Source organism: Leucoraja erinacea, chromosome 16 (assembly GCF_028641065.1).
Source record: "Leucoraja erinacea ecotype New England chromosome 16, Leri_hhj_1, whole genome shotgun sequence".
Taxonomy (NCBI): Eukaryota; Metazoa; Chordata; class Chondrichthyes; order Rajiformes; family Rajidae; genus Leucoraja; species Leucoraja erinaceus.
The window spans coordinates 24,051,142-24,071,185 of record NC_073392.1 but is presented as its reverse complement, the minus strand read 5'-3'; positions in this window follow the sequence as shown (position 1 = coordinate 24,071,185).

Genomic DNA, 20,044 nt, shown 5'->3' with positions numbered 1-20,044 from the left:
GGTGGGGGGTTCGAGAGTCGGGGCGAGTTGTGGAACCGGCAGCGGTGTGAGATGAACCAGTGAGCGACAGATCAGGAGGGTGGGCTGAATGGTCCGTTTCTCCTGTAAACACCCAGTGAATGATTTAAAGCCCAGGCAGTAGTACCTTGTGATATCTGTGACCCCACAGCCCAACACACCATGGCCACCAGGAGTGGGGTTGGTACACAAAAAAAATGCTGGAGAAACTCAGCGGGTGCAAGTGCAGCAGCATCTGTGGAGCGAAGGAGATAGGCAACGTTTCGGGCCGAAACCCTTCTTCAGCCTCGTAAGAAGGAGGGTTTCGAGCCGAAACGTTGCCCATCTCCTTCGCTCCATAGATGCAGCGCCTGCAGTTCCTTCTTAAACACAGGAGTGGGGCACCCCACTGCCCACCACAGGCATCTAGTCCCCACAACCACCACCACGCTGGGGCTAGAACAGCCCGCTCTACCACTCAACAAGACCAAGGCTGGCAAGATTTCTCTTCGCCTCCATTTTTACTGTTTAACAATCCCTATGTCTGAAGAAGGGGCTCAACCCAAAATGTCATCAATTCCTTTTCGCCAGCGATGCTGCCTGACCCTTTGAGTTATTCCAGATTTTTGTGCCTATCTTCCCTATAATCTTTGACTCCCCAAACAATTATTTATCTCAGTTATGGAATACATTGAAAGCGGAATCTTTTCATTTCACTGCACATCTCGTATGTGTATGTGACGAATAAACTTGACTTGACTTGACTTGACTTGAATCTCCAAAAGTCTCTGAGATGCACAATTCCAAAGGTTTGCGACTATGGGATAGAAATTCCTCTTCATAAGTTGCCTTAAGTGAGGAACTGGTTGTTCTGAAAATGTTTTTGGATTTCTGGAGAGCGTAAACGTTTTAAAGGCTGGGTTTATTCCAAATGTAGTTGAGGAGACTGAGGGGTGATCTTATAAAAGTTTATAAAATAATGTGGGACATGGGTGACATAGATGCAGAACCCATTTCCTGAAACTTCCAAAACCAACAGTACTGTGGGAGCGCCTTCACTCGAAGCAGATCGTGTGGGCAGCTTTGGATAGGCCGAACTATTGGCCTCGCAGATGTGACTCAGTCCCTTCTTCCAAGTCATTACATGGAAATTTGAATAGTTGACACGCAGCATTAATCTCTGTGCCACGCCACGAGTCACAGCCTACCGAAATGTCACCCATTCCTTCTCTCCAGAGATGATGCCTGTCCTGCTGTTACTCCAGCATTTTGTGTCTATCTCCAAATCTTCTCTTCTCTGTTAGTTATGACCTTTTAGCTGGCACATTGGAAACACCTCTAGGAAATCAAATACATGACATCTACTTATTTACCTTTGTCCACCCTGCTTGTTACATATTCAACTAACTCTAAAACATTGATTGAATACAGTGTCTCTTTCTTAAAGTAATGGTAGCTACTAGTTGAAATATGCTTTTAGAAATGCTTCCGGACTTCCATTGTAATGGAGTCCATCGTAAGCGATTCCCAGATTATTGTTAGTATGTAAACTTAAGGAACTGCAGATGTTGGTTAACACAATATGCAGGAGTAACTCAGCAGGTCAGGCAGCATCTCTGGACAACATGAAGAGGCGACGTTTCGGGTTAGGACCCTTCTTCAGATTGATTGTGGTGGCAGGGGGAGAAAGCTGGAAGAGAGTGGGGGCAATCTACGTGAATTCAGGGTGGTGAAGAAAGTGGCTGATAATCAGCCATAATCTTACTGAAGGCTGAACTTGAGTGGACTTGAGCTGCTTCTATTTCCTCCACAGGACCAACATTTCCGTTAACACACTCTTTCTGTTTAGTTTGTAAAATCACCACATTTTATAATTCTTGTTCGTTTAGCCTCGTTATTTCCTTCCTCTTTTTTTCACAGTCATCTTTTGTTGATATCTAACATTTCAAAATCTTCCAGCCTGCCACTCTTCTTTGTAACTGACTGGTTTTTTTCTCAATTTGATGTTATCTTCAACTTCCTGCGAAGAATATATTATTCTTATTGTAGAACTTTATTTCTCAAAGAAAAGTGTGAAGTATTTCCTTCAATGTTTACCATTTATCTTCCTACTGCCTTGCCTTTTGTAAGTTCACAGTGGGAAGACCAAGTCTACTCTGCCATTTAATCATGGGTGATCAATCTCTCCTTCTCAATCCCATTCTCCTGCCTTCTCCCCATAACCCCCGACACACTTGCTAATCAAGAATCTGTCAATTTCCACTTTAAAAATATCAAATAACTTTGCCCCATAACACCTGACATTTAAGTTATTTTCCCAGTAATTTTAACCAACTCTATCTTCATACATATTATAACTGACTTCTAAAGTTTAATACTCCAGCTTCATAGTTAAGTTGTCCCTCTCAGGATGAATATGAAATACAGTCATCTTATGATTACCCTTCTCTGGAGGATCATTAATTAATTCAGTCTCCTAACTGATGATCAGATTAAATAACCTATTTCCTGGTTGGTTGTTTGAGGAATCAAATCCCCAATATACTCCTCAAAATTACCTTTGCCAATTTGATTTGTCCAATCTATGCAATAGTTTAGAGGAGACCCTATAATTAATTTATTTTGTGATACCTTAACAAATAAAATAAGAGGCAAAATTGAATCCTTTTGTAAGGTTATTTATTTTCTTTGTGTGTTGAGTGCATTGTCTGATTCTAAGACATTAATAATACAGATGAATAAATCTTTGAGGCCACAGCATTGATCCCCATGGAGTGCCACCAGCTACAGCTCACCAAGCTGACAATGACCCACTTTTCCATTCCGGACAGAGATATGGAAAAAATGAGCCTGCAAATCATCAGAATTCTTTAAACAGAAGGGATGTGGTTGTTCAGCCACTGAGTGTGGTTAAGGCAGGGGAAGCCATTTTTTCAGATATGGTGGAGAGTTGTATCAGTATGCCTCCAGGATGAGGGGGTATTAGCTACAGGGGAGGTTGGACAGACTTGCATTGTTTCCTCTAGAGGATCCGTCCCCGATGTTGGGGAAGTCCAGAACTAGGGGTCACAGTTTAAGGATAAGAGGGAAGTCTTTTAGGACCGAGATAAGAAAATCATTTTTTACACAGAGAGTGGTGAATCTGTGGAATTCTCTGCCACAGAAGGTAGTTGAGGCCAGTTCATTGGCTATATTTAAGAGGGAGTTAGATGTGGCCCTTGTGGCTAAAGGGATCAGGGGGTATGGAGAGAAGGTAGGGATGGGATACTGAGTTGGATGATCAGCCATGATCATATCGAATGGCGGTGCAGGCTTGAAGGGCCGAATGGCCTACTCCTGCACCTATTTTCAATGGTTCTATCATAGGTTGCGGGGAAACCTGATAGAAGTCTACAAAATTATAAGAGCATAGATTGGCTAGACAGTCAGAACCCTTTCCCAGTCCCCTTTTCAGGGACAGTTTCTTCCCAGCTGTTATCAGGCAACTGAATCATCCTACCACAACCAGAGAGCAGCGCTGAACTACTATCCACCTCTTTGGTGACCCTTGGAGAGGATGTTGACACAGAACGCTGCGGAGGTCAAGTCAGTGGATATTTTTAAGACAGAAATAGATAGATTCTTGATTAATACGGGTGTCAGAGGTTATGGGGATAAGGCAGGAGAATGGGGTTAGCAGAGAGAAATCAGCCATGATTGAATGGTGGAGAGGACTTAATGGGCTGAATGGCCTAATTCTACTGCTATCCCTTATGGCCTTATGTTTCCACTAGTGGGACAGTCTAAGACACAAGGTCACAGCCTCAGAATTAAAGGACGTTATTTTAGGAAGGAGATGAGGGGAAATTTATTTAGTCAGAGGGTGATGAATCTGTGGAATTCTTTGCCACATAAGGCTGTGGAAGCCATGTCAGTGGATATTTTTAAGGCAGAGATGGATAGATTCTTGATTAGTACAGGTGTCAGTTGATATGCGGGAGAAGGCATGAGAATGGGGTTAGGAGGGAGAGATAGATCAGTTGTGATTGAATGGTGTAGACTTGATGGGCCGAATGGCCTAATTCTACTCCTATATCCCTTATGACCTCGGACTATCCTTGATTGGACTTTGCTGGTTTTCCCGTGCACTAAATGTTATTCCCTTATCATGTATCTATACACTGTAAATGGATCGATTGTAATCACGTATTGTCTTTCCGCTGACTGGTTAGCATGTAACAAAAGCTTTTCACTGGACCTTGTATACTTGTCACTAAACTGCACTGAAACTGAAAGGATGGAAAAATCAAATACTAGCGGGCACAGCTGTAAGTTTCAAGAGACCAGATGAAGTGGTAGAGTCAGTCACTACACTTAAGAGACAATTAGACAGGGACTTAAATAGGAAAGGCATTGATGGAAACAGTCCTAACGCTGACCAAATGGGCAAAATGGTCGGCATGGATGTGGTGGGCTGAAGGGGATAGTGAAGGAATCGGATGACCTTATAGAGGGTTACAAAATCATTAGTGACGTAAACAATGTGGATGGTCGCAGTTTTTTCCCTAGGTTACGGTTGTCTCAAACTGGAGGACATGTTCAAGGTGAGAGGGGAAAGATTTAAAGCAGCCCAAGGGGCAGCTTTTTTCACACGGAGGGTGGTGGGTATATGGAATGAGCTGCCAGACTAAGTGGTAGCGATGTATACAGTTACAATGTTTAAAAGACATTTGGATAGCGATATGCATAGGAAGGGTTAAGAGGGATACAGGCCAAACACATGCAAATAGGATTAGTGTGGATAGTTATTTGGGTTGGCAAAAGGCCAGTTTCTGCACTGTATTCTGTGCTGCATAATTCTATGAATCTGGAATGTAAAAGCATTTTGTTGTTATGGTGAGGGATTTTAATTTACCCAATAACAACTGTGATTGTCATAGTTTAAAGAACTTACAGTTTGCCCTCCATAATGTTTGGGACAAAGACCCATCATTTATTTATTTGCCTCTATACACCACAATGTGATTAAAGTGCACATTGGCAGATTTTAATAAGGACATTTTTATACATTTTGGCTTTACCATATAAAAATTACAGCAGTGTTTATACATAGTCCCCCCATTTCAGGGCACAATAATGTTTGGTACACAGCAATGTCATGTAAATAAAATAGTCATGTTTAGTATTTTGTTGCATATCCTTTGCATGCAATGACTGCTTCAAGTCTGCAATTCATGGACATCACCAGTTGCTGGGTGTCTTCTCTGGTGATGCTCTGCCTGGCCCGTATTGCAGTCATCTTTAGCTTATGCTTGTTTTGGGGACTAGTCCCCTTCAGTTTTCTCTTCAGCATATAAAAGGCATGCTCAATTGGGATCAGGTCAGGTGATTTACTTGGCCACTCAAGAATTGACCATTTTTTAGTTTTGAAAAACTTCTTTGTTGCTTTAGCAGTATGTTTGGGATCAATGTCTTGCTGTAGAATGAACCGCCGACCAATGAGTATTGAGGCATTTGTTTGAACTTGAGCAGATAGGATGTGTCTATACACTTCAGAATTCATTATGCTACTACCATCAACAGTTGTATCATCAATGAAGATGTGAGCCAGTACCTTCAGCACCCATACATGCCCAGGCCATAACACCCCCACCACTGTGTTTCACAGATGAGATGGTACGCTTTGGATCTTGGGCAGTTGCTTCTCTCCTCCATACTTTGCTCTTGCCATCACTCTGATATAAGTTCATCTTATCTGTCCACAAGACCATTTTCCAGAACTGTGGTTGCTCTTTTAAGTACTTCTTGGCAAACTGCAACCTGGCCATCCTATTTTTGCAGCTAACCAGTGGTTTGCATCTGGCAGTGTAGCCTCTGTATTTCTGTTCATGAAATCTTCAGTGGACACTGGTCATTGACAAATCCGCACCTGACTCCTGAAGAGTGTTTCTGATCTGTTGGACAGGTGTTTGGGGATTTTTCTTTATTATCGAGAGAATTCTTCTGTCATCAACTCTGGAGGCCTTCCTTGGCCTGCCAGTTCCTTTGTGATTAGTAAGCTCACCAGTGATCTCTTTCTTCTTAATGATGTTCCAAACAGTTGATTTTGGTAAGCCTAAGGTTTGGCTGATGTCTCTAACAGTTTTATTCTTGTTTCTCAGTCTCATAATGGTTTCTTTGACTTTCATTGGCACAACTTTGGTCCTTATGTTGATAAACAGCAATAAAATTTCCAAAGGTGATGGAAAGACTGGAGGAAGGACTAGGTCCTGAGAGCTCTCTTATACCTGTATTAAGGAGGCAATTAAACACACCTGAGCAATTACAAACACCTGTGAAGCCATGTGTCCCAAACATTATGGTGCCCTGAAGTGGGGGGACTCTGTATAAACACAGCTGTAATTTTCTACATACTTTATGTAGATGGGGTGGAATTAGTAAATGCATTTCGGGGTGGAATTAGTAAAATGCCCCCATAATGTTTGGGACAAAGACCCATCATTTATTTATTAATCCTCAGAACTTCCCAATTTCTACAGCTGACATGCCAATTTTATATTCAGGTTTGTGTTACATTTTTTGTATTTAATATCTCTGATTGAATTTGCTCAACTGTTAAACATTCTGCAGAACTCAATTCAGGAAGCTGGAGGATGAGGGAGATGTTCGGCAACTGTGGCAGGGCTTGAATGCCATCATCTCCTACAAGACAAAATCAGGGGGCAGCTCAAATGACAGCGAAGCATCACTCCCTAACAAGTACAATGCGTTCTACGCACGCTTTGACAGGGAGAACACTGATGTGCCTTCCCGAGCCCCCATTCGCCTTGATGGTATTACAGTCGCAGTCACAGGGGCCGATGTCGGAAGATCCTTCAGGGGGGTGAACCGTCGGAAAGCACCTGGACCTGATGGTATACCCAGTCGAGATGTCAAAACCTGTGCAGACCAACTGGCGGGAGTTTTTTTTTGTTGTTTTTTTTTTGTTTTTTTGTTTTGTTTATTTTATTAGAAGTTAATACAGCACAAAACAGTACAGTGGCACCTAATTTTAGGTGCCAACTATGTAATACCGTAATCCATTCTATGTACAACCTCTAGTTTTATGTTATAAGAAAGAAGTAAGCAGAACAAGAAAAAGAAAGCAATAGAAAGGGGAAAAAGTGGAAAAATAGATGGTAGAGAGTAGAAAAAACAACAAGTGTGTATATAAAAAATAAAAAAAATGGAAGAGAGAAAAGAGGACTTTAGAAATAGAAGAGAAGGCCCCTTCCTGTTTCATATCAATGGGGACGATGTAGCTCTATCCGCGTCAAACTGAAATCGGCAATCCTTAGGCACCGCTGCATCACATGATTCCAAAAAGTCGATGAAAGGAGACCAACTCTTTAAGAATTGGTCATATTTATCTATTAGTCGGAGTCTCATTTCTTCAAGGCGTGCTATGTCCATCATATTCCTAATTGCTGGCGGGAGTTTTTGCGGACATTTTCAACTTTTCACTTCTGAGATCTGAGGTTCCCACCTGCTTTAAGAAGGCATCCATAATGCCAGTGCCCATGAAGAGTAAGGTGACGTGCCTCAATGACTATCGACCAGTGGCACGAATGCCTGTGGTGATGAAGTGCTTTGAGAGGTTGGTTATGGTACATATCAACTCCTACCTCAACACAACAACATGGCTCTCAACATCAGTAAAACCATGGAACTGATTGTGGACTTTGGTAGGGGAAGGATGAGGACCCACAATCCTGTTTATATCAATGGGACGATGGTGGAGACGGTCAAAAGCCTCAAATTCCTGGGCGTGCATATTTCCGAAGATCTTTCCTGGACCCAGCACACTGATGCAATTATAAAGAAGGCGCATCAGCGCCTCTACTTCCTGAGAAGATTGTGGAGATTCGGTTTGTCAAAGAGGATTCTCCTGAACTTCTACAGGTGCACAGTAGAGAGCATACTGACTGGCTGCATCAAGGCCTGATTTGGCAACTTGAACGTCCAGGAGCGGAAAAGACTGCAAAAAGTTGTGACCACTGCCCAGTCCATCATCGGCTTTGACCTCCCCATCATCGAAGGGATCTATCGAAGTCGCTGCCTCAAAAAGGCAGCCAACATCATCAAAGACCCACACCATCCTGGCCACACACTCATTTCACCACTGCCATCGGGAAGAAGGTACAGGAGCCTGAAAACTGTAACGTCCAGGTTCAGGAACAGCTTCTTCCCTACAGTCATCACACTATTAAACACGCTCTTAAATAAGCTCTGAACTGCAAAAGACTATTATTATTGCACTATTTTGATATTTATTGAGTATGTGTGCATGTGTATACACACACTGAACTTTGTTTCTTCTCCCGTTATGTATTATGTTTATATATTCTGTTGTGCTGCAGCAAGTAAGAATTTCATTGTCCTAACTGGGACGTATAACAATAAAATACTCTTGACGACAACATTTCAGTATTAAGGCAAAATGTTGAACGCCACTGTAAAATTACTAATGATCTTGCCTGATCTCTGGTTTCTGGTCTGTAATATTCACAGGTGTTTGAGTTAAATGGTTCTGCAAGCTCTATCATGTCATTGACACATCACTTATCTTAGATTGTGTGAGGAAATGTCCCAAAGTACCAAATATATCCTATCCCCTCTCTAGTATGGAGGTTGCTTATATCCATTCTTGTATGACCTTATTTTGAGCTGGTAGATTTTCAACCTCAGTTGCTCCCTGAAAACCTCCATCTGTTCCTCCCTGAAGGTGACAAGCTCATGCAGTTTATCATCATGCCAGGATGCCCATGTGGGTCAGAGCAGTGGCCTCACCCCAGATTGTGCACTTGTTAATGCACAAAAAAATGAGTACACATAAATGAAGTAGAAATGGAAACCGATGGAAATACTTTGCAGGTCAAGCAGTATCTGTTGAGACCAATAGGGCTGTTTCAGATCACTGACATCACTAATCAGAATAACCAAGTTATTTTTGTGTTTGGAAATTGATAGAATTAGAATCACACAACATAGAAATGGGCCTCCTTTCAGCCCACATTGTCCATTCTGGCCATACCCTCCAAGTACCTATCCAAATGCCTTTTAAAATGCTATTCTATCTGCTGTCTACTGTTAACGGATGGCAACTTAAGTTCATCACTCCCATGTGGTGGAGCTGTGCCTAAGGCATCTATGCAGGTAACTACAGAGGGAGGCGGTAACTTCTTCATCAGATCAACAGACTGGAGCTCTCACCCGACTTTGTTTCCAGAAAGTTCCCTCCGGCAAGTTTCACTGCCACATTCCACTTCCATTTTGCTTTTCTAAAAATGCTAAGACTGGCCCCAATATTTCTATAAATAAGATGATAGTTCAGAAAAGTCTTTTGCAGATGAAGGTTGGTTTCCCTTTTTAGGAAAGGAGATTATTATGACATTCACAATTCACTTTCCTGCCGTATAACTCGCTCATTCTGACAGTTTTGTGGCCTTCTTCTCTGCCTGGGACAGACCAGGCTCTGGAGAACAAACCTACATTCTGGAAAAGAGCAAACATTTGTCATCTCAACCTTGACAGAACAGGGGCACATCCTGCACATGCTCTGTAAACCTCGGAACCAACGTCTTTGCAAAACTTTTTTTTAAATTTCCTTGCTTGTGACTTTTAAGTTTCCATTGTACCTATACCTCACCAGACTTATGATAATAAACTTGACTTGAATTTTAGTACAGATCATAATATTTATCTTCACTGTTTCAATTGCAGAATCCCTCGTCCTTATGACAGATTCCTGCATTTACATTTGCCTTTGGCACATGCGTGTGTAATTTATTAATGTGCTTGTAAAGGTTTAAAGAAAATAGCATTGGATAAAGAAAATATATCAAAGGTTGGTTTCACTGTTTAAGAAATTGAGATAATCCAGGAAATTATAGGCCAGTGAACCTCATGCAAATGGTATGGAAGCTATTGGAAAGCATTCTTTGGAATAGAATTTACTTTCATTTGGAAGGGAATCGGCAAATTAAGTAGTCAGCATGACTTTGTCTGCAACAGTTCATGTCTTACTAACTTGAATGAGGATTATGAGGAGGTGATGTATGGAGGTCCCAGTAATACAGCACCGAGACCAAGCTGAAGTTATACCAGAGCTGTGTCCTCTCCACCCTCCTCTATGGCTCGGAATGCTGGAGAATGACCGTGAGTGACATCAACCAGCTGTCAGTCTTCCATACTAAGAACCTGAAAAGAATGCTTAGAATATTTTGGCCAAACACCAGATCCAACCAAGATCTCCTTGCTCAATGCCCACGAGAAAGCATGGACACCATCATCGTGAGATGGCGCTGGAACTGGATTGCCCATATACTGAGAAGAGAAGTGTTTAAGAAGGAACTGCAGATGCTGGAAAATCGAAGGTAGACAAAAGTGCTGGAGAAACTCAGCGGGTGCAGCAGCATCTATGGAGCGAAGGAAATGGGCAACGTTTCGGGCCTATAGGGTGCAAACTGCCCAAGCGGAATATGAGGTGCTGCTCCTCCAATATCTGGTGGTGCTCACTCTGGCCATGGACAGAGAGGTCGGATTCGGAATGGGAGGGGGAGTTGAAGTGCTGAGTCACAGGGAGATCAGGTTGGTTAATGCGGACCGAGCGGACCCTAGCGGCATAAACATTGACCTCAAATTTCCGGTAGCCCTTGCTGTCTCCTCCCCTTCTCAGCTCTCCCTCAGCCCTTGGGCTCCTCCTCTTCCTTTCTCCTTTCTCCTTTCTCCCCCTCCCTACATCAGTCCAAAGAAGGGTTTCGGCCTTTTCCTTCGCTCCATAGATGCTGCTGCACCTGCTGAGTTTCTACAGCACTTTTGCCTACCTACTGAGAAGAGAACCAGACAGCATCCCAAGAATAGCCCTGCACTGGACTGAAGGGAAAAGAAAAAGAGGGAGAACCAAAATCAGATTCAGATTCAGATTCAACTTTAAGTGTCATTGTCAGTGTACAGTACAGAGACAACAAAATTAGTTAGCATCTCCCTGGAGAGCGACATAGAATCTGATTTCAATAAATAAATCTATATACAGTCATAGTCTTTTTCCTGTGGGAGGAATGTCCGGGAGGGGGGGGGGGAGGTGATAGGCAGTCACCGAGGTACAGTGTTGAGTAGTATGACAGCCGCAGGGAAGAAGCTGTTCCTGGACCTGCTGGTCCGGCAACGGAGAGACCTGTAGCGCCTCCCGGATGGTAGGAGGGTAAACAGTCCATGGTTGGGGTGAGAGCAGTCCTTGGCGATGCTGAGCGCCCTTCGCAGACAACGCTTGCTTTGGACAGACTCAATGGAGGGGAGTGAGGAACCGGTGATGCGTTGGGCAATTTTCACCACCCTCTGCAGTGCTTTCCGGTCGGAGACAGAGCAGTTGCCATACCATACTGTGATACAGTTGGTAAGGATGCTCTCGATGGTGCAGCGGTAGAAGTTCACCAGAATCTGAGGAGACAGATGGACCTTCTTCAGTCTCCTCAGGAAGAAGAGACGCTGGTGAGCCTTCTTGACCAGAGTTGAGGTATATCGGGTCCAAGAGAGGTCATCGGAGATGTTGACTCCCAGGAACCTGAAGCTGGAAACACGTTCCACCTCCGTCCCGTTGATGTGGATGGGGGTGTGCGTGCCGCGCCTAGACTTCCTGAAGTCTACAATGAGCTCCTTGGTCTTCTTGGAGTTAAGGGCCAGGTTGTTGTCAGCGCACCATGCTGCTAGGAGCTGGACCTCCTCCCTATAGGCCGACTCATCGTTGTTGCTGATGAGGCCAATCACCGATGTATCATCTGCATGCTTGATGATGGTGTTAGTACCATGTACAAGTGTGCAGTCATAGGTGAAGAGGGAGTAGAGGAGGGGGCTCAGCACACAGCCCTGAGGAACGCCGGTGTTCAGGGTGAGGGCTGAAGAGGTGTGCTTGTCTAACCTCACAGACTGGGGTCTGTTGGTTAGAAAGTCCAGTATCCATTTGCAGGGGGAGGGGTCGATGCCCAGGTTACCGAGTTTGGTGATCAGTTTAGATGGTATAATGGTGTTGAATGCTGAGCTGTAATCGATGAACAGCATTCTTACATAAGTGTCTCTGTTGTCGAGGTGGGAGAGGGCGGAGTGAAGTGCCGTTGAGATGGCATCCTCCGTACTCCTGTTCTTGTGGTAGGCAAACTGATAGGGATCCAATGTGGGGGGTAGGCAGCCTTTGAGGTGTGCCAGGACCAGCCTCTCAAAGCACTTGGTGATGATGGGGGTAAGTGCAACTGGGCGGATGTCGTTGAGGCTTGCCGCAGTGGAGTGTTTTGGCACCGGCACGATGGAGGTGGTTTTAAGGCAAGTGGGGACAACTGCTTGGGCAAGTGACAGGTTGAAGATGTCAGTCCAGACGTCTGTCAGCTGCGCAGCACAGGCCCTGAGGACGCGCCCGAGGATGCCGTCAGGGCCAGCGGCCTTACGTGCATTAGTCCTACTCAGTGCCGTAGGGGGTGAGTGTGAGGGGTTGGTGATCAGCAGGGAGCACAGCCTTGATGGCTGTCTCTAGATTGTCCCTGTCGAAGCGGCCATAGAAGTGGTTAAGCTCCTCAAGGAAGGAGGCGTCGCTGGATGTGGGGGTGGTGTTGGTGGGTCTATAGTCCGTGATGGCCTGGATGCCTTGCCACATGCGTCGGGGGTCGGAGTTGTTGTTGAAGTGCTCCTCAATCCTGAGCTTATGGCAGTGCTTGGCCTTCTTGATGCCCCTCTTCAGGTTAGCCCTGGATGAACTGTAGGCTCGAGCATCGCCTGACCTGAAAGCGGTGTCCCGTGCTTTCAGCAGTAGCCTGACCTCGCTGTTCATCCATGGCTTCTGATTCGGGAATATGGTCACCCGTTTGAGGGAGGTGACACTATTGATGGTGGAGTTTATAAAGTCCAGAACAGAGGATGTGTAGGAATCAATGTCCGTGTGGGAGTCAAGGGTGGCCTGGGCTGCAAACGCCTTCCAGTCAGTGTTTCCAAAACACTGCTGAAGTGTAGAGTCCGCCTCCTCTGACCAGACTTTAACTGTCCTCACGGTGGGTTTAACCCGTCTGATGAGTGGGGAGTACTTAGGGAGCAGGAACAATAAGAGGTGATCAGACTGACCAAGGTGGAGAAGGGGGACGGCTTTGTAAGCTTCAGCCATGTTGGTGTAGACTTTGTCCAGTATCTTGTCTACTCTAGTGGTGAAGGAGACATGTTGGTGGAATTTGGGGAGTACAATGACCTGGCGTCGAACTGTAGAGGTGGAAATGAAAACAATCGACCTGACCTGGGGTAGTGCCCAGAAGCTAGCCCAGAACAGACAGGAGTGGAGAACCTTTGTTGCTGCCCTACATGCCAGGAGGCATAATAGGCAGTAAGTAAGTAAGTAATTGTTGAGGGTGGGGCAGTGGATGGTGTCCACGTGGACTTTAGCAAGGCATTTGATAGAGTTCCTTGTGCCAGGTTGATCCAGAAACTTAAGATGCATAGGATCCACGGTGACTTGGCAGTTTGTATTCCAAACTGACTTACGAATCAAAAACCGAATGTAGGGGTGGAAAAGTGTAATTCTGGCTGGAGGTCTGTGACCAGTGGAGTTCCACAGGGATTTGTGCTGGGACCGCTGTGTACATGAATAACTGGATGTAAATACCAATGGGTTGGTCAGTAAGTTTGCAGAGAACACCAAAACTGTTGGAATTGTGAACAGTGCAGAAGACTGTCAGAGGATATCGATCAATTGGAGATAAAGAACATTGAAAAGTACAGCATATTAATGGGCCTTTCAACCCACCATGTCCAACATCTTCTCATACCACTTAATCAAATCTCCTCTTAATCAAAACTCCTCTTCACCATCTCCAAAGCTTCCATATCCTTTCTATACTGAGGCAACCAGAACTGCACGTAATATTCCAAAGGCAGCCCAACCAAAGTCTTATATAGTGGCATCATGACTTCCTGACTCTTACACTCAATGTCCCGAGTAATGAAAGCAAGCATAACATAAGCCTTCTTTACCACTCCATTTACGTGTATTGCCACCTGGACCTCAAGATCCATCTGCACATCAATGCTGTTAATGGTCTTGCCATCAACTGTACACCTCCCCCTTAAATTCAACCTCCCAAAGTGTAACAACTCTCACTTGGGCGTAGAAATGGCAGATGGAGTTTATTCTGAGCATCTGTGAGGTGTTGCACTTGGGAGGTCAAATGTAAGGGGAAAGTATACAATTAATGGCAAAACTTAACAGCATTGATGTACAGAGGGATCTTGGGGTCCAGATCTCTAGCTCTCATTATTCTCCAATCTTGTGCTTATGAATGAATGAAAAACGTTCGGTGTTAGGGTGTCATTCAACACAGGATACAAAGTTTCTGGCCTGCATTTTTGAAACACAGTGTGTATGTGGCTGATCCATTTGAATCTCTGGGCAATGTTGACTTCCAAAATGTAGATGGTGGAGGATTTGCAGATGTTTTGTATGCATTCAACATCAATAGTGAATGATTAGAGATGCTCATTGCTGGAACCTGTTAGTACATGCCTGAATGTTGCTAAAATCTGACTACACGCGGGCACAGATTAATTCATTTCCCGAGGATTGTTGAAAGAAATTTGGCCCTCTCTTCCCTTGTCCTGTATCATTCCCAATTTCCAGGTTTTACAAAAGCTTAAAAAACACTGCTGCAAAGTTTTTTTTTGGCAACACAAACCCTTCTCAGGCTGTGCATGGCAAATCCTTTAAATGTAGGACATGCTATTGTATGTAACTAGGACAGATCCTTCAAAGCTGACTCTGCCGGTCTGATGCTGCGTTCCATTTACATTGCTCACTTTGACCTGCTGTGTATTAATAACATAGTGTAGATACCTGAGAGGCAAACACAGCCCAAGTTTCACACATCACTGCTTCCCATCCCTGTAAAGGACACACAAACATTTCATTCTGACTTTTCCTTAAGACCCAGTTTAAAACTCTGTGCAAGGTTGCTCAGCAACTTGGCATTGACGGATGACTGGCCCCTGATGTGGAACACAGGTGACTGGCCTGTGATGTGGAACACGGATGACAGGCCCATGATATGGAACACAGGCAGAAGATGAACTTGCCCCATCAATGCAGTTGTGTGAAATTATCCTGCTTCTGTTAATCAAAATACTTCCTTTTAATTTCCGTAAACTTTGAAATCTTTATAGAAAACCAGGTTATGCCAAATTGCTGATTTTAAATTGATTGAAGTCTTACTTATTTTATCACATTCAAATAATTTACAGCAAAAACAAAAGATGATGTATCTTGAAGTCAGTTGCAAATGAAAAACATAAGATTAGACATGGGAGTAACCACTCAGCCCTCACACCTGTTCTGTCATTCAATAAGATATTTCTCTTTAGTGCTACAGTGCATTCAGAAAGTATTCAGACCCCTTCACTTTTTCCACATTTTGTTATGTTGCAGGCTAATTCTAAAATGGATTAAATTCTTTTTTTTTTAATTATCAATCTACACACAATACCCCATAATAAACAGGTGTTTAGAAATTTTTACAAAGTAATTAAAAATAAATATATGAAATATCACATTTACATAAGTATTCAGACCCTTTACTCAGTACTTTGTTGAGGCATCGTTCTCAGTGATTACAGCCTCAAGTCTTCTTGGGTATGACGCTACAAGCTTGACAAACCTGTATTTAGGTAATTTCTCCCATTCTTCTCTAGATTCTCTCAGGCTCTGTCAGGTCAGATGGGGAGCATCGATGCATAGCTATTTTCTGGTCCCTCCAGAGATGTTTGATCGGGTTCAAGTCCAGGCTCTGGCTGGGCCACTCAAGGATATTCACAGACTTGTCACAAAGCCACTCCTGCTGTGTGCTTGGCTGTGTGCTTAGGCTCGTTGAGCCCCAGTTTGAGATCCAGAACGCACTGGAGCAGGTTTTTCATCAAGGATCTCTCTGTACTTTGCTCCATTCATCTTTCCCTTGATCCTGATTAGTCTTCCAGTTCCTGCCGCTGAAAAACATCCCCACAGCATGATGTTGCCACCACCATGCTTCATCACCACTTTGATAAGCGGTGCCTGGTTTCCTCCAGACGTGATGCTTGGCATTTAGGCCAAAGAGTTCAATCATGGTTTCATCAGACCAGAGAATCTTGTTTCCCATGCCTTTTGGCAAACTGCAAGCGGGCTGACAGGTGCCTTTTATGGAGGAGTGGCTTCCGTCTGGCCACTACCATAAAGGCCTGATCAGTGGAGTGCTGCAGATATAGTTGTCCTTCTGGAAGGTCCTACCACCTCCACAAAGGAACTCTGGAGCTCTGTCAGAGTGACCATCTGGTTCTTGGTCACCTCCCTGACCAAGGCCCTTCTCTCCCGATTGTTCAGTTTGGCCAGCTCTATGAAGAGTCCTGGTGGTTCCAAAATTCTTCCATTTAAGAATGACGGAGGCCACTGTGCTCTTTGGGACTTGCAATGCTGCAGAAATTGTTTCATACCCTTCCCCAGATCTGCGTCTCGACACAATCCTATCTTGGAGGTGTACGGACAATTCCTTCGTCTTCATGGCTTGGTTTTTTGCTCTGACATGCACTGTCAACTGTGGGACCTTATATAGACAGGTGTGTGCCTTTCCAAATCATGTCCAATCAATTTAATTTACCACTGGTGGACTCCAATCAAGTTGTAGAAACATCTCAAGGATAATCAATGGAAACTGGATGAACCTAACCTCAATTTTGAGTGTCACAGTGAAGGGTCTGAATACTTATGTAAATGTGATATTTCAGTTTTTTCTTTTTAATTAGTTTGCAAACATTTCTAAACACCTGTTTTTGCTTCTTCATTCTGGGGTATTGAGATTGATGATTTAAAAAAAATGTAATCAATTTTAAAATAAGGCTATAACGTAACAAAATGTGGAAAAAGTGAAGTGGTCTGAATACTTTCTGAATGCACTGTATTTTCCCATACTAAACAAATATATGGCCTGATTATCTTCATTTCCAAATCCCTTCAATCAATAATTCCGAAGATTCGCCATCTTCTGGGTGAAGATATTTTTGCTCATCTCCATCGGGAATGGCTGACTCTCAGCAATGAGATTCTGACCCATGGTTCAAGACTCTCCAGCTGAAAGAAATATAGAGTAATTGTGTTGTACAACACTGAACAACACTCTATTCCATGAGAAGATGCTGCTGCACCCGCTTGGGTAGTTTACAACACAAATGGCAGGATCAATTTGGAAGATGCTGCCTGACCCACTGAGTTCCTCCAGCACGTTGTCTTTTGCTTAACATCTGCAGTTCCTTGTGTCTATATTTATCAAGGGAATTAGGCTTAGCTGTGGGCAAGTTCATACAGTGATTTGAAATTAATCTACAATACAATACAATACAATACAATACCTTTTATTTGTCATTTGAACCTCACATGAGGTTCAAACGAAATTTGGTTTCTGCAGCCATACAAGAAAAGAACCAAGACACACACCAACACAATTCACACAAACATCCATCACAGTGAGTTTCCTCCTCACTGTGATGGAAGGCAAAGTCCTATACAGATGCCCTCAATTTGTTGTCTTGAGCAAGTCTGTTACATTGTTCTTCTATTTCCCCTTCACTTTAAATCTTTCTCACCACGTTCGACCAGGGAACAGAAATCCACTGCAGAGAATGAAGACAACATCAGGTTTGGGAAAGAAAATCATTTACACCCAATCGAGCTTCCCATTATGCCCACACACTCTGAACACACTGCCTACTGCCCGTTGACTACTGACACTTACTGCCAAAACAAACACTTCACATTGTTTGCTGCCTGCTCATACACAAACCACTTGCAGCTCACGCTCACTACTTACAACCACAGCACTTGCTAATCACTCACTGCCAGTTTACACTCATGCTCACAGTTGCTGTTTACACATGCACGCTCACACTCGCTGCCAGTTTACAATCACCACTCACACTCGCTGCCAGTTCATACTCACAGCTCACACTTGTTGACCGCTCACACTCGCTGCCAGTTCACACTTGCTGCTTTTATACACCCATCGCTCACACTCGCTGCTAGTTTACACTAATGGGCCTGTCCCACTTAGGCGTTTTTTCAGTGGACTGCCAGCGACTGTCAAGTTTCCGGCAGTCGCCTGAAAAACCGGGAAACTGGAATGGCGACTCTCAGAGTGGCCACACACACACACACACACACACACACACATCGCAAAGGCAGGGCCCAGGGCAAGCGGGGGGGGGGGGGGGAGAGGAGGGGGGAAGAGAAGGGGGGGAAGAGGAGGGGGGGGAAGAGGAGGGGGGGGGAAAAGAGGAAGGGGGGCGGAAAAGAGGGGGGGGGGAAAGAGGAGGGGGGGGAAAGAGGAGGGGGGGGGGGGAAGAGGAGGGGGGGGGAAGAGGGGGGGGGAAGAGGAGGGGTGGGGAAAGAGGAGGGGGGGAAGAGAGGAGGGGGGGAAGAGAAGGGGGGGAAGAGGAAGGGGGGGAAGAGGAGGGGGGGGAAGAGGAGGGGGGGGAAGAGGAGGGGTGGGAAAGAGGAGGGGGGGGAGAGGAGGGGGGGAAGAGGAGGGGGGGGAAGAAGAGGAGGGGGGGGGAAGAGGAGGGGGGGGGAAGAGGAGGGGTGAGAAAGAGGAGGGGGGAAGAGGAGGGGGGGGAAGAGGAGGGGGGGGGAAGAGGAGGGGGGGGGGAGAAGAGATGTGGGGGAAGAGGAGGGAAGAGCAGTGGAGACAACTTTTAAGAAGCCAGACAACTTTTAATACGCCAAAAATACACAGCTGTGAAGTTCAGCGGACATTTAACATTACCTGTCGGTTATCCTTGGTTCTGAAAACACCTGCTTACGTTCCCCCCCCCCCCCCCCCCCCAATGAACCAATGAAAATGACCGGTCACCCAAGGCGATTTAAGGGCCTGTCCCACTTTCACGACCTAATTCACAACCTTTTTACTCGTGGACATTTTTCATCATGCAAGAAAAACGCCCCGACCTACTTGATGCCACGAGCACCTACGACTAGCATCACGGCCTACTACGACCTACCTACGAACTCGTGACGACCATGCTGCGAGTACGAGTCAAGGGCAAACTCGGCAGAGGTCGTGAATTAGGTCGTGAAAGTGGGATAGGCTCCTTAACTAAAACTATCTATGACTACCTCGACTATATACAACTACATGGCGACCCCACTACAACTGCACCTACGACTACAGGATTATCGATTATCTCCATGTTGAAAAATTTGCGACAACCATACTGAGGCCGCGACTAGTTCCCAGAATGCGGGAACTCCTTGCGACCATGAAGGAGACTCACCAGAGACCACCAGCGAACTTTGCCCCCTGCCAAAGTATCGCGCACCAACCACCAACCTGGACGCACTGCAGCAGAGCCACTGTCGTGACGCTGTCGATCGGAACGCCTGTTGAATGTTTAGTAGACTGTTTAATTTGTTCATGATATATGTATTTTTATTTCTATTTATTTTTTACTGCACACTGAATGGACACTGGTTGAGCAACATTTTTTTGCTTCCTCTGGGTATGTGAGTACTCAGGAAAATGACAATAAAGATATACTTGATCATGTGGTGAGCGCAGTCTCCTGCACTCGCTTAAAAAGTCGCCTAAGTGGGACAGGCCCATCGCTGTTCACACTCGCCACTAGTGCACATTCACTGTTCACACTCGTCGCTAGTGCACATTCACTGCTCACACTCGCTGCTAGTGCATATTCACTGTTCACACTCGCTGCTAGTGCACAATCACTGTTCACACTCGATGCTAGTGCACATTCACTGTTCACACTCGCTGCTAGTGCACATTCACTGTTCACACTCGCTGCTAGTGCACATTCACTGTTCACACTCGCTGCTAGTGCACATTCACTGTTCACACTCGCTGCTAGTGCACATTCACTGTTCACACTCGCTGCTAGTGCACATTCACTGTTCACACTCGCTGCTAGTGCACATTCACTGTTCACACTCGCTGCTAGTGCATTCACTGTTCACACTCGCTGCTAGTGCACA